The 15521-nt window shown below is 33.9% G+C and overlaps 1 protein-coding gene across 1 annotated transcript in view; it reads left to right on the top strand.

Moving 5' to 3' along the window:
• LOC106642068 (uncharacterized) overlaps nucleotides 1–15521 on the top strand; it is a 145194-nt gene that overhangs the window by 51754 nt on the left and 77919 nt on the right. The gene's annotated exons all lie outside the window — the stretch shown is intronic.

The raw sequence follows: 15521 nt of genomic DNA on the forward strand, positions 1-15521 counted from the left end.
TGTTTTGTTCATACATATGGTCAAAGTTCGCTCAATACGATTTGACAACAGTATATTTCATCTCTATCCTTTTCTTATTTTAGCACTCTTATAATGTTGAAGGTCGCCAGTCCAAAAAGCTGTGCGAACTATAATACGCCTTACTTTTGACTGCATTGACATTACAGACGAGCGAACGCTGGGACCAGTATCACTACTGTATGATATTTCTTAGCAAGTAAGCATATGTGTCAAAGAACAAAAAAAATTTGTATGAAGGAAGACGAGAAAGACATAAAAAATAATTCCCTCTTCCTGCCACAAGATAATGCAGACTAATTCTGAGAACTTACGTACGTATGTCTCATTGCCTTTCGTTATTGTGGCAACAATAAGGATGTGAGATTTCTAGTAACAGAAGCTTATGGTTTTCTTCGTAAGCGACTTATTCGATGGTTAGGCCAGCTTGAGTAGATACCTTAAGCCCCCACCAGACTAAGTACATGACCTAGAGAACCCAATCGGTGCTGTCTATAGTCAGGCCAGCTTGGGTATTATTCTCGCAGCAGTAGCCAGACTACGTACGTGATCTTCAACAATTTACACATAACCTGAAAATACCTGTCGTTTCGCTGACTAAATCTGGCTTTAAGTCGCGATTGTAATCTTCCTTATAAAGAAAATTAAAGGTAATGTATAAAACAAAAAACCAGTGAACAGTAGTTACTTAGGTCCCATTTTTTTTTAATTTTCTAAAATTTTGAAATAGATGAAGTAAAAACAATTAATTATTTGTTATAAAAGTGAGCAACTGATAAGTAAATAAATATTTATTAATTTATAGGAAAGTGGCTCTGCTACAATATAGTGATTTCTGAGTTTTCGATAAAAAGTAAATATTTAAGTAACAAAATTAGTTTATTCAATAATTTATTTAATTAATACTTTATTTAACGTGATAAATAACCGAAACAGATTAATTAATGAAAAGTAAATCAAATAATTATCAATGAGTGCGCTCACAGCACTTTTGTCCTCGAAGATTTATAATTTATTCCGTTTTATTAAAATAAAGACTAAAAATAGATATGATATCACTAACTGCATGTCACTAATAATGCGTAAACTAAGAATGATATTATTAGGTACATATAATAGTAAAAAGTTTCAACAATTTTCGTCTTCCGAAAATATTAATTTTGAAGTATAATATCGCAAAAATGACCAATAAGTACGAAAATTTAGAACGAATGCAGAATTACAAGCTGCACGCCACTGATAATTCCTGGACACTTTATAACATTATTTAGTTTCTATAATTGTTATGAGTTTTACAATAATTTTGGTCTTCCGAAATTATTCATTTCAAGTGTTATACCGCAAAACTGACCAAATAATAAGAAATTTAGGGTAAATACAGCATTCATGCTGCACGCTACTGATACTGCATAGACATTTATAAATATCACTTGGTACATATAATAGAGATAAGTTCCAACAATTTTTATCTCATGAAATTATCAATTTCGAGTGTGAAATCGCAAAAATTACCAAATAATAAGGAGAGTTAGGAAAAAGTTATTATCACAAGCTGCACGCTACTGATGATGCATAAACACTTAACAATATTGTTAAGTACTTGTAGCAGTAATTAGTTCTAACAATTGTCATTTTCTGAAATTGTTAATTTTAAACGTTATATCGTAAGATCGACCGAAAAATACGGAAATTTAAAGTAAATACAGCACTACGAGCTGAACGCAACCAATGGTGCCTAGACATTCAGTAACATTACTTGGTACATATATTAATAATAATAATAATAATAATAATAATAATAATAATAATAACAACAACAAGTTTTAACAATTTTTGGCATCCGGAATTATTAATTCCAAGTGTTAAATCGCAAAAACGACCAAAAATAGAGAAAGATAGGAAAAATTAATTATCACAAGTTGCACGCCACCGATAATGTATAAACATTTGATAATATTACTTAGTACGTATGAAAGTGATGAATTTCAACATATTTCGTTTTCCGGGATTCCTTATTTCTAGTGTTATATCGCAAAAATGGTCGAAAAATACAAAAATTTAGACTAAATACTGCAATACCTGCTGCACACCACTAATAAGGCCTAGACATTTAGTAATAATACTAAGTACTTATAATACTAGTATGTTCCAACTTTTGTCTTTCGCAATTATTGATTTTGAGTGTTATGTCGCAAAAATGACCAAAAAAATGCAGAAATTTAGAGAAAATACAGCATTACTAGCTGCACACAACTAAAATTGCCTAGACATTCAGTAATATAACTAAGTACATATAACAATAATAAATTAATAATAATAATTTCAAACAATTATCGCCTTACGGAATTGTTGATTTCAAGTGTTAAATCACAAAAACGATTAAAAAGTACGTAAAATTAAGAAAAACTTATCACCAATTGCACGTCGCGAATATCGCTCAGAAATTTAGAAATATGTAATAGTTATAAGTTACAACGATTTTCGCTTTTCGAAATTATTAATTTTACGTGTTTTATCGCAAAAATAATCAAAAATTACGAAAAGATAGGGAAAATTCATTATTACAAGCTGAACGCCACTGATTATGGCTTAAAGATTATTTATATTACTTAGTACGTTGTCACACTGTCTTTGTACCTGGAAATAAAAAGGGGGGGGGGATACGTAGGAAGTGGACACCTCGTCTCGTGCGCCCTCCGGGTCCCTCGTCCTCCTGGATTCTGCTCCTGAAAAGGAGAGTTTGTGCGGGAATTTTTCTCTTGTTCTACCAAGAGAAATAAATATGGGAAATGCTATCACATCAAGTTAAGAAAATCGTTTATTGCAACTCTCCACACTGCTCTACAAATAATTCCTCGACAGCGCTACAGCGGCTCCGCCTCGTCGCGTGAACCGCGAGCGCACGTTCGGGGTCCTGAGACCAGGAGGAGCCGCTGCCCTAACGCGCTCTTAGCCACGTCACGCTCGCACACACGCACACTCACGCACGCCCTTACACCCAACCTTTCACCCCTGTCCTTTCCCTGCCAAACACTCAATCTTACTCTTTTCTACCGCTGCCTTTTCTTTCTCGTCCGATTAAAATTTTTTTCGCACTCTCTCTCTCTCTCTCCCTTACTCTCTTCCTTGACTATGCCCCTCTATCCTGCACACCTGGAGCGGAAACGCGCGAACACCCCAAAATCCGGCACTCCCGAGCATGCACCCGCGACTTCTCGTGACCTAGTCCTCTCTCTCTCTTTCTCTCTCTCTCTCTCTCTCTCGTTCTCTGTCCTCTGTCTACTCCTGGACCTCGTCCAGGAGGCCTATCGGCGCTCGCGAGCCCTAGCCCGATGCACGAAAAACGGAGGGAAAAGAAAACACGCTACCTCTTGGCTCTCTGACTCGTGACAAGGGCGTATGGCGTCCTGCTGGGCCTCGAGCTGCTGGTGAGTCCGTGGGGCTGATGGCTGCGATCTTACTCTCTCTCTCTCTCTCTTCCTCGTTCTGTGGTCGCTCTCTCTCTCTCTCTCTTCCTGGATCTCCTCGCGGTGATGGTCTCCGATGACGGGGACACAGCAGCTCTCTCTTCTCTCTCTTTCGTTTGGTAAACAGCTTTCTCTCGCTCTCTCTCTCTCAACTCGCAAAACCTTTGGCTTCTATCCGCGCGCAATGGCTCTCGACTCGAGACTAAGTCAGCACGTCCCAGAGATGAGTAGAGAGATTTGCTAACGCCAATGCTACGATGCGAGACGACTTTTTGGCACTGATCGGAGCGCCCCGCCTTGGTCAGCTGTCGAACCGGGCGCACATCTTGGTACTCCTATCGGTCAGCGTGCGCCTACGAGAAGAGGAGTGGATTCGCGTGGAAATGATCATATAGGCGCACATTTTGGAGAGACGTGGAAGGGGTATACCGAATGTGTGTTCAAGGAGAGGAGTGGAAATGTTGACTATAGCTATATTTATCTGAGCGCACATCCAAAGCAAGCGACGACACGAGTTTTTCTTTTTTGACTGCAATCGAGTATATGATATATAACTGATATGAGTATATATTTAACTGATTTTTTCTCTCGCTCTTTTTCTTTATTTTTATCTTTTTTTTTATTTTGAAAAAATGTTCAGCTATTTTTTTAAGGATGGCAGTTCAGTTACAATTCTTAATTTATTATTTTTCCTCATAATTGTTATGAACTGTAGGACAAACTCCGAAGGTTATTAATGAATATAAGTGGCTTTCAGATACTTTAAAATCGAAGCTTCGGTAGCTAAGTTGCTTGATGCTTATGCCGCCGTTCGAATTGTTTTGCAATCACGGGATCGATTCCAACTTTCTGCAGATTTTTTTTTTTTAATGCAGTGTATCGTTCTGGTTAAATTTCTTTTATTTACGTTTTAATAAAATTTATAAATAATGTTGTCAACTTTTTTTTTTTTTTTCGATACGTTGAAATAAATATATTTTTTATACTAAATCTATTCAATAATTTAGTAAGTGAATTTCATAATAAAAAAATTAATTTCTTAAGATGTAAGTATAATTCATACATTTTAAAACTCCTTCGCCGCTGTTGCTGCTGTTTCCTACGTCGCGTCGCCCTCTTCTCCTTTTTCCTGGGAGCCAAAACAGAAAACAATTCTGGGAAGGTAAGCTTCTGCCGGTGTGACGTCATACGTGTTGCGTCAGCGAGAGCAGCATGAGCGTGGAGGCCAAATTTACCTCGTTACAACGCATGAGAGAAACAAATTTTAATAATTTTTGTCTTCCAGAATTCCTATTTTCAAGAGCTATATCGGTATTTAGCGTAAATACAGCATTACGAGCTGCATGCCACTGATGATGCCTAGGCACTAAGCAATATTGTTGAGTACCTATAATAGTAATAAGTTCCAACTGTTGTTGTCTTCCGGAATGATTAATTATAAGTGTTATTTTGCAAAAATGATCATAGAAGAGTAATAAGTTCCACAAAATTTTTGTCTTCAGGAATTATTAATTTCAAATGATACATCGCAAAAACGACCTAAAAATACGAAAAGTTAGGTTAAATTTATTATAATAAGCTGCATGCCACCAATTTTGCCTAGAAATTTAGAAATAATACTTAGTACGTATAATAGTACTCAGTTACAACAATTTTTGCCATCTGGAATTAATAATTTTGGGTGTAATGTTGCGAAAATGACTAAAATAACGAAATAATAGGAAACTTTATCATTATAAGCTGCACGCCACTGATACTGCCTAGAAATTAAGTTATATTTCTAACTTTATATAATAGTTATAATTTTCAACAATTTTCGTCATCTGAAATTATTTATACGTGTTATACCGCAAAAATGATCTAAAAATATTGAAAATTAGGATAAATACAGCATTATGAGCTGCTTGCAACCGATAATGCTTAGAAATTTGGAAATATTACTTAGTACTTATAATAGTAATATGTTCCAAAAACTTTTGTTTTCCAATAATATTGATTTCAAGTGATATATTGCAAATATAACCAAAAAATGCGGTAAGTTAGGCACAATACAGACAAACATCATTTAGTATTTATTGTAGTTATAAGTTTAAACAATTTTTGACATCTGGAATCATTAATTTTAAGTGTTTTTATCATTAATTTCAAGTGTTGATATCGCAAAAATGACCAAAAATACGGAAATTTAGCGTACATACAGCATTACGAGCTGCACACAACCGATTATGCATACACATTTAAAAATATTAGTAAGTACATGTAATAAAAAAATTCCAAGAATTTTTGTTTTCTGGAATAATCAATTTCAAGTGTCATATCAGAAAATGATTAAGAAATACAAAAATTATGAGGAAATACATCATTACGAGCTGCACGCTCCAAAAAATGCTTAGTTATTTATTAATATTACTTATTACATATAATCGTCATAAGATCCAACAATTTTCGTCTCCTAGAATTATTAATTTCATGTGTTATATCGCAAAAATGACTGAAAAAACGAAAAGTTAGGAAAAATTGTAATATTATAAGCTGCACGCGGCTAATAATGCCTAGGAATTTATTATAGTTACTTAATACATATAACAGGTATAAAATTCAACGATTTTCGTCTTATAGATCTTTTAATTTCATGTGTTATATCGCAAGAATAAAGAGTAAAAAAACGGAAATTTAGGGTAAATACAGCATTACGAGCTACATGCCACTGATAAGGGGTTATTTATAAGTATTACTTGGTACATTTAATAGTAATTCATTTCACCAATTTGGTCTACCGGAATTATTAATTTCAAGTGTTTCGTCAAAAAAATGACTGAAAAATACGGACATGTAGTATAAATACAGTTTCACAAGTTGCAGGCCACTTATAATGCTTCGACATCTATTAATATTACTTGAAAGATATAAGAGTAGCAAGTTCTAACAATTTTTGTCTTTCAGAAATGATAGTTTAAGGGTCATATCGCAAAAATGACCGAAGAATACGAAAATTTAGTGTAAATCCAGCTTTATGAGCTGCACGTGACTGATAATGCCTATGCCCCTAGCAATATTATTTAGTACCTATGATAGTAATAAGTCCCATTAATTTTTGTCTTCCCGAAGTTTTTTTTTTTTTTTTTTTACCGAGTTACCGAGACAGCCTAGTGGCCTAGTCGCCGGGGCCATTGACTTACCACCTATGTGCGGGGGTGTATTGCCGCACCTATTTTCAACCCATTTACTGATATACCTAATTTATGGGCCCAGTTAGAGTATCTCCGGTAAAACAATCGCTACTGTGTATACAGCCTTTCTCTGGAGAGGACTCCATATTCAGGACTTCCACTCCTCGCCGGTTAAGTTGGCGATCTCTACCGAAGCATCTAACAGAAGCTTATTCCCAAATATCCTACAGAAAAACCTAACCCAAATGGCCGGGATTACATAGGAATTTTTCCCGATAAAAACAGTTTTTGAAAAAATCTGCAATTACCGCAAATCAAACCCACAATTCCTAGAACAGCGTTGTATCAGTAACAAGCACCCTTACTACTGAGCCAACGCCACTCTTCACTTCCGGAATTATTAATTTTAAGTTTTTCGTCAAAAATACGAAAATTGAGGGTAAATACAGCATTACAAGCAGCTCGCCACCGATGATCTCTAGGCACTTATCAATGATATTCGGTACCTATATTGGTACATGAATTTAACTTCTGGAATTATTAATTTCAAGTGTTTTGTTGAAAAAATGACCGATAAATACGGAAATTTATGAAAAAAGAAATTTATATCTTACTAATATATAAAGCAAAGTCGCTAAAACCGTTGTAATCGCTAACCGCGAAAACTACTAAACCGATTTTGCTGAAATTTTGCATACCGATTCTTGACATTTCCTAGATGATTTTAGTATGGTTTTTATCTTAAAAAATTTAATAACCATAGCAATAAATAAGCTCGAAGTTTTGCAAAAATACGCCAGCTTTTCACTTTAGTTCAGTAGGATCCGCTAGGTGGCGTCGACATACAATCGAAGCTACCTGCAACAGAATTAAATAAGTGTGGTTATAATAGGCCAGAGCGTCACGTAAATTTATGCAATCGTCTGAATACCAGGAAACGTGTCTAGCCAGAGCTTATCCTGCTCTAATACTTCAGAGTTATGTGGCCGTACCACAATCTGGCCTGGTGCCGTCAGAGAATTTTTTTACTACAAATGTAAGCCTGGGAAGACAGCCCTAAAGAGTACGGGTAGCCACCACTGCCAACTTCTTAGTGGTCGTTACAACGGCTTACCTACAGAGAAGGTATTCTCCAGGCCCACTTTCCCGACTAACGATGAGCGGTTGGTTATCCGGGGAACAACCTAAAGACGAAATATATTTTGGTCAGCGGCGTATCTCCCTCATGTACGGTCTCCGTACACAGACTTCGAGGGTAGGAGTCAAGCTACCAACAACTGGCTCTCCATCATCAAGAATAATAAGAAATAACTAGAAATTTTACCTCTGGCCTTTTTCAGGGCCAATATAAGTATTTACGTTCAGTACTTAACCTTCAAACTCATCGGTTCTTTTAACGGCCACCTAAGTTTAAACTACTTTGCCAACAAATACATTTTTACTACCATTTCCGGAAACATTATTCGTCGACTAAAAGACTACGTAAAGCCGGCCACTAATAAACCGAACTAATGAACCGAAAAACGAATAAAAAAAAAATTAAAAAAATAGTTCAGTACTCACGATGGTTGAACTTCGTGAGTACTGTATTTATGCACGACGTTCTCACGAAGTTCAACCATCATGAGTACTAAACTATTTTTTTAATTTTTTTTTTATTCGTTTTTCAAGTTTTTGTACAGTGAATTACATGAATGCAGTACTAACGTTTATAGAGCTTCGTTCTTTCTATGGGTCTGGCGACCCCCTTGTTACCTGAGAAATTGTGTTTTTATACTTATGTTCAAAGAACTTTGTTCTTACCGTGGGTCCCATGACCCATTTATCCCCCCTGGTTTGTTGTTTTTTTTTTTTAATTATTTTTTTTTTTTTTTTCTTTATTTCTTGTTTCATTTTTTTTTTTCATTTTTTTGTATTTCCTTTATTTAATTTCCTTCTTATTTTCATATTTAATCTTTTTTTTTTCATTCCCTTTTTTTTTTTTTCATGTATCATTCCTTTTTTTTCATATTTAATTTCACTACTTTTTTTTCATTCTTTTTTATTTCCTTTATTTCTTTTTTTTTTTATTTTTCTATTTATATTCATTCTTTTGTATTTCCTTTATTTCATTTCTTTTTTTATATTTCATTACATTATTTTTTAATACAACATTTTGTTTGTTCAAATTTTATTTAATTTCATTACTATTTTTTTTCATATTTCATTTTTTCATATTCAGTCCCTTTTTTTTCCATATTTAATTTTATTACTTTTTTTTATTTACAACAGTAATTATTAGCATTACTGTAATGCCAAGAAAACCTCAGGTTTAATGAAAATCGGTCGGTATTTTATGCATCAAATGCATAAAATACAAATATTTAATGCGTAATAACGCGCCATATTATATTTAATCTACATAACCATATTTATGCTAATTAAATTTTTTTTTTTTTTTTTTTTTTTTTAGAGGTATTATTTAGAAAACAAATACATAATATTTATCATGAATTAAATGTAGTATCAGTGAATGCATATAAAAATGGAATATTATAGTTACGAACCACACCGAAGTACAAGATAAGTACAAGAAACCGAGTTTCTATAGCCGGCAGCGCTCGTAGCAGAGTGGGTAAGGTACAGAACTCATACGCAGGAAGTCGAGGGTTCAAATCTCTTTAATGGAAAATGTTTTTTTTTTTTTTTTTTTTTTTTTTTTAAAGAATTGTAAAAGAAAAAAATTTAAAGTGAAAGAAATTACTGTGGGAAAATAAAATTAAAACTTGTTTAAAAATTAATTGCTTGAAAGTGTGAGGGGGAATGGTGGGTAAAGGTGTGCTGAAGAGTAACATGGCACGGTTGGCAGATATACATATATAGTGAGGAGAGGCGAAGTGTGTAGAGAACACTTGGTGAGGGGGACGGGGTAAGGGGAGAAATTTGAGAGGAAGAGATTTCTGATTCAAAAAAAAAAAAATCTGTCGGTTTTAAAATTCCAGCTCCCCGAGTGACGCGACATAAAGAACTTCGTTCTAAAAAATAATCTTTAGGGGTCACAAAAGTCTTAAGCATGCCAAAAGTTGCAAGAGGATGAATTGTAAGGAAAACTTCCGTCAAATGTATCTTATGAATACAATTTTAGGCGTCAAGAAACTGGCGCAGAAAATTTATTGAGATTGGAACAGCAGCCTCGAAATAGACAAATTAAGAATCCTTTACGTGAGAGATCAGCTTATCATTTTACCCTCACAGTAATCTCTTAAATCGTTAAAGATCTAAATTTAGGTTTTTAGATAAGAAAAAAAAAAAATTATTATTTTTGTGGCAATAAAAAATGTAGAGATTAAGCTCCAGGACTTTGATGCTCTGGTAATAAAGTTGTGAGTTAAAAGAACAAAAGTTTTTTTCTAATATACATTTTTTGGGAGTTCAAAATCTTAACATCTTCAAATATAGCCCTTTTTATAAATTATACGAGAGAAATTGCAAATCAACGGCTCCTTATATATTAAATTAGTGCATGTAATAGTAATTAGTTGCAACAATTTTTGTCTTTACGAGTTACTAATTTTAAGTGTTATATTGCAAAAGTGACCAAAAAATACCGAAATTTATGGTAAATACAGCATTACTAGCTGCACGCCACTGATAATGCCTAGAAACTAAGTACTGTTATTTGGATTATAGGATAATTATTCGTACCAACCACTTTTGTCTTCCAGAATTATCATTTTTAAGTGTAACATCGCAAAAATGACTAAAAAGTGCTAAAATCTTGGGGTTTTATGATCACATACTGCACGCCACTGATAATGTCTAGAAATTCAATAATATTCCTTATTACATCTAAGAACGATAAGTTTCAAAATTCATTGTCTTTTAGAATCATTATTTTTAAGTGTTGTTTTGCAAAAATGACCGAAAAACACGGAAATTTAGGGAATTTACATCATTACGAGCCTTACGCCAGTGATAATACTTGGAAACTTTGTATATTATTATGTTTGGAGTAGCGTTCACTCAGTGGTAAGCGTGCTTGTTACTGATATGACGCTGTTCTAGGGGTCGTGGGTTCGATTCTCGGTGATTGCGAATTTGTTCAAAAACTGTTTTTATCGGACAAAGTTCCTGTAAAATCCCGGCTATTCCAGGAAGAGTTTTTTTGTGGAAATCTTCTCCAGTGTAATTCCCGGGATTCTTTCTTGTCTCACAGGTCTTTGGGCCTGTGTAAACGCGAAATAGTATTAAGGCTTAGAGGGATGGATTAGCGGATCCGATGCGCCTGGCAGGGATTGCCGGCCTTATTGGTGACGAGTGGTCCCTGAAACATAAGGCTTCTCCAGAGATGCTAATAAGCCCGGATCTGATGCTTCGACAGAGAGTGCTGGCTTAACTGGCGAGGAGTAGACGTCCTGAAATATGGAGTCTTCTCCAGGGAAAGGCTTCACAGTGACAAGTGCACCCGATGCACCATTAGTACAGAGATTGTCAGCTTACCTGACAAGTTGTTTCACCGGAGATACTCGCACTGTGCTCATAGACATGGGTATAACATCAGTAAAAGGTTTGAAAAATGAGTGTGTCAATACACATTTACACATAGGTGGCGAGTTGGTGGTCGTCTTACGGAATTATTCATTTCGAGTGTTATATCGCAATAATGACCGAGATATACAGAAATTTAGGGTAAATACAGTATTACGAGCTGCATGCCACTAATTATACCCAGAAACTCAGTAATATTCTTTGAATTTTAAGATACTTGTTAGTACCAACGGCTTTCGTCTTCCAATATTATTAATTGTAAGTGTTACATCGCCAAATCGACCAAAAAATATTGAAAGTTATGGAAAATTTATTATCACAAGCTGCACACTACTGATAATGCCTAGACATTCATTAATATTCCTTCTTACATCTCAGAGTGATAAGTTCTAACAATTTTTGTCTTCTAGAATTTTAAGTGTTGTATCGCAAAAATAATTACAATGTAAAGAAATTTAAGGTTAATACAGTATTACGAGCTGCATGCTACTGATTATGTCTAGAATCTCAGCAAAAGCATTCGGTTTTGATAATAGTTAATATTTTCAACAATTTCCGTCTTCCGGAAACATTAATTTTAAGTTTCGTATCGCAAAAATGACCGGAAACTACGGAACTCTAGGAAAAATGTGTTATTACAAGCTGCTTGCGACTGATATTCCCTAGACATTTAATAATATTACTTAGTACATATAGTAGTAATGAAATTCAACAACTTCCGTCTTTCGGAATGAATTATTTCAAGTATTGTATCGCAAAAAAAAAAAATCAAACTGGCAATTTAGGGTAAATACAGCATAACGAGCTGCATGACACTAATAATGCCTAGATTCTTAGTAACATTACCAGTTTCATATAATAGTTATTGGTTCAAACAATTTTCGTCTTCTGAAATTATCAATTTCAAATGTTGTAAAGCAAAAATGACCGAATAGTATGAAAATTTACGGTAAATACAGTATTATTAGCTCAACGCCACTGATAATGCCTAGAAACTCAGTAACAGTTTTTGGTTTGTATAATAGTTATTAGTTCCAACGATTTTTATCTTATCGAATTATAAATGTTAAGTGTTATATCGCAAAAATGACTGAAAAATACGGAAAGTTAGGGAAAATTTATTATTGTTATGAGAAGTTTTGTTGTGACCGTAATACTCTGGAGGAAGATGGTAGTAGTCACTACCGGTGGTTGTAATGAAGCTGAGCTATATTCTCTTTGTGCTTTACCGTATGCAAGACAAATATAACAGTCATAGTAGTGGAGAGAGTAGCAGAAGCTGCGCACTTACTGGATTTGATTTTTTTGTTTTACTTTTCGGTCAGTGCACACACTTTATTTAGGCCCTAAAAAAAATTTTCGCTGTAAAAAAAAATTTCTGAGGTGCAATTTTTTCTTTATTTTTCAGGATATTTTATCAATTGGGCTCAGTTTAAATGAGGGTTGGTTTTTTTTTTTTTTTTTTTTTTTTTTTTTTTTTGTTAATAATTAAATTCGTCGCATTAATGGGTTTTGACGCCTTTTACCTCACTACAACAGATAAAACAGTATTTTTCGAGGCCTTCTTGCTTTCTGTTTGATTGTTGAAACACTTCTAATGTCTTTTTTGCGACACAATAGTTATTAAAACTATTTTTTTTTTTTTTTTTTCATTTGTTGCCTAAAATGGAGGATTTACAAAGAAACATCCATGCAAATCTGCAAAACAATATTTCTGGGTTCAGTTAACAAAATTTAACGTTACAATAACGTTGAGAATGCTAGATCAAGTGTATTGGCAGAAATTTGCTTGATTTATCAAGTAATTATTGTTTACGCGTCATAAATAATTATTCACTAGTTATCCAGCACAGTGGGCTAACAGCTGTTTTGTTATAAAATTAACAATCGCAGTTTTAATAACAAAGTCAAATCATTACATTGCTGTACGCAAAATGTACTTATTTCATACGCGAGAGAGTAAATCAACGATTACAGAATTCTCATCTTGAGAAAATATGTAATGGAAGTAGCATGTTACTCCCCGTTCGCCCTGCCTCCATTACCATACCGCCCTGCGCCAGTTACCTCCACGTCATGTGACCCCGCGCAATACAGCGTAGCCCACATTTTAAATTTTATTCAAGCTTACTTTTTATTTCTTATTCCTTAATCAATGGTAAAAAAAAAAAAAAAAACACCCACACATTCCTCAAAACTTGAATCTACAATAGTCTGCATACAAACCGAGGCCCTCACCCACTCTCCTAGAAGCAGTCCCTGTAAATTTGTTAATTTGGTTAAATTTATTTTTTTTGAATATTTATTTAACAAGCTAATTTTTTTGCTTGAATTTTTAAAACTTACTCAAAAGTATATTTGATCAGAGTGGCTTTTGGATGTGTTTATGAATATTTATGAATTCATCATTAATTTGGTTACTTTACCCATAAATGAGTAAATAACTATACACACACACTTTTTCATTCTTTTTTGAAATTTAAAAAAAATTTTACTGTATTCCATTAATGAGCACGTCCACGCGGAATCAGCAACTCGGCGCTAGCAGCACGTTTTTTCAGTAGAACGCGCTCTATTTAACTCGCTGAAAAGTGATGGATAAAAGCTAGAAAAAAACGTAAGGACATGTATCGATAGGTTTTGACACGCTCTATCTGACAGTGACATCTGTTTTTTTTTTTTTTTTTCCAATGGTGAAAATCAAGTTTTCTCCAAGTATTTTTTTTTTTTTTTTTTTTTTTTCAAACGTATACCAATTAAAAAAACAACACATAAACTACATCTCCTCAAATTTTTAGAGTGGAAGAGCCAAAGGTGTAAAAATAGTAAGTAAATAAATACTGCAGCGCGTGGTCTCGCGTGCTGCTGCGTACTCGGAGCGGGCTAGCCGCTGCGGCTGCTGGGTGATACACATTTTTATACTCGATCATAATCGAAAAAAGCAAGCTAAAAAAATATTTGAAACACATAAACCTATGGATTTTTAGCTGCTTTATTCAATTCTTTGTTTTTTTTTCATTGCAATCATTTTTTAAGTAAAAAAGTAAATTACCGTGGAAGGGTTATATTTTCTAAAATATCTATTTTCTTCCTTTACCTATAGTTTTATAGTGAAAAAAAAAAATTTATCAAAGAATAATATTAAATAGCAAGTGAAATAAAAACTCAAAACTCTTTAATTTTATTTGTCTTTCACACTTTTCACTGTTTTTACGAAAAAAAGATTTTTTTACAATTTTAGACTTTTCACTAGATGTATTCTTATAGCTTTCGTTTTAAATTATTTTTGTTTCTGATTTATTTTCAGCTGACTTACTTTTTTTTTAATGTTGGAAAAATCTTCATAATGTAAGCTCAAATTCATAAAATTATATTTGTTTTTAAAGCACTGAGCAGTACTGTCGGTGAAATAAATAACTGTTTTAACAATAAAGAATGTTTTCTTAAGAAATTCAATAATTATGTGTTGTGCACAATAAACCGCAACAGTGTCATGGGTTACATTATTGGAAAAATCAACGATGCTTTTATGTGCATTTTTTTAGCTTGCTTCCTTCAATTAAGAGTAAGTATGAAAATGTGTATCACTCAGCAGCCGCAGTGGCTAGCCCGCTCCGTGTGCGTGTCAGCGCGCGAGACCACGTGCCGCAGGAGGCTCTCCATTTACTTACTATTTATATACCTTTAGCTCTCCCACTCTGAAAATTTGAGAAGATGTAGTTCATTAGTTGCTCTTTCAGTTGGTCCATATAAGAAAAAAAAAAAAAAAAATACATACTTTAGGAAAAATTGACCTGAATTTCAAACTTGATTTTCACGGTTAAAAAAATTTTTTCAGGAAAATCAGATTACACCATCAGAAAAAAAAGGTCAAAACCTGTCAATTTATGCCTTTACCTTTTTTTCCAGCTATTCTCCATCCCTTGTGAGCGAGTTATATAAAGCGCGTTCTACTAAAAAAACGTGCTGCGAGCGCCCCGCTGGGTGGTTGGTTCAGCTCGGACGAGCTTAAATAAATTAATGGATTTTAATTGCATTTCTTTTGCAACTTTCCAATCGTGATTAAGATAATTTTTTTGCTTATAGACTTTCATCGCAGTTAGCAGAGAAAAGTTCTGAGAGGTGTGAGAAGCGCAAATGTATGCAACAATGCTGGCAATAATTGTTTACATATGGATGAACTTACATGCATGCTTTTATGCAAACTTAATCCCTTCTTTCGTGTGTTATTATAAAAAATAACTCGTAAATCTAGTTAGAAATTTGATAAGTTTATCTGAAAGTAATCGTTTGGACAAACAAAAATAAAAAAATTTCTACAAATCGTATAAGAACAATT

The sequence above is a fragment of the Copidosoma floridanum genome, unplaced genomic scaffold (genome assembly GCF_036245765.1).
Source record: "Copidosoma floridanum isolate Cflo_tuat_1 unplaced genomic scaffold, Cflo_Japanese_pri ptg000008l, whole genome shotgun sequence".
Classification (NCBI taxonomy): Eukaryota; Metazoa; Arthropoda; class Insecta; order Hymenoptera; family Encyrtidae; genus Copidosoma; species Copidosoma floridanum.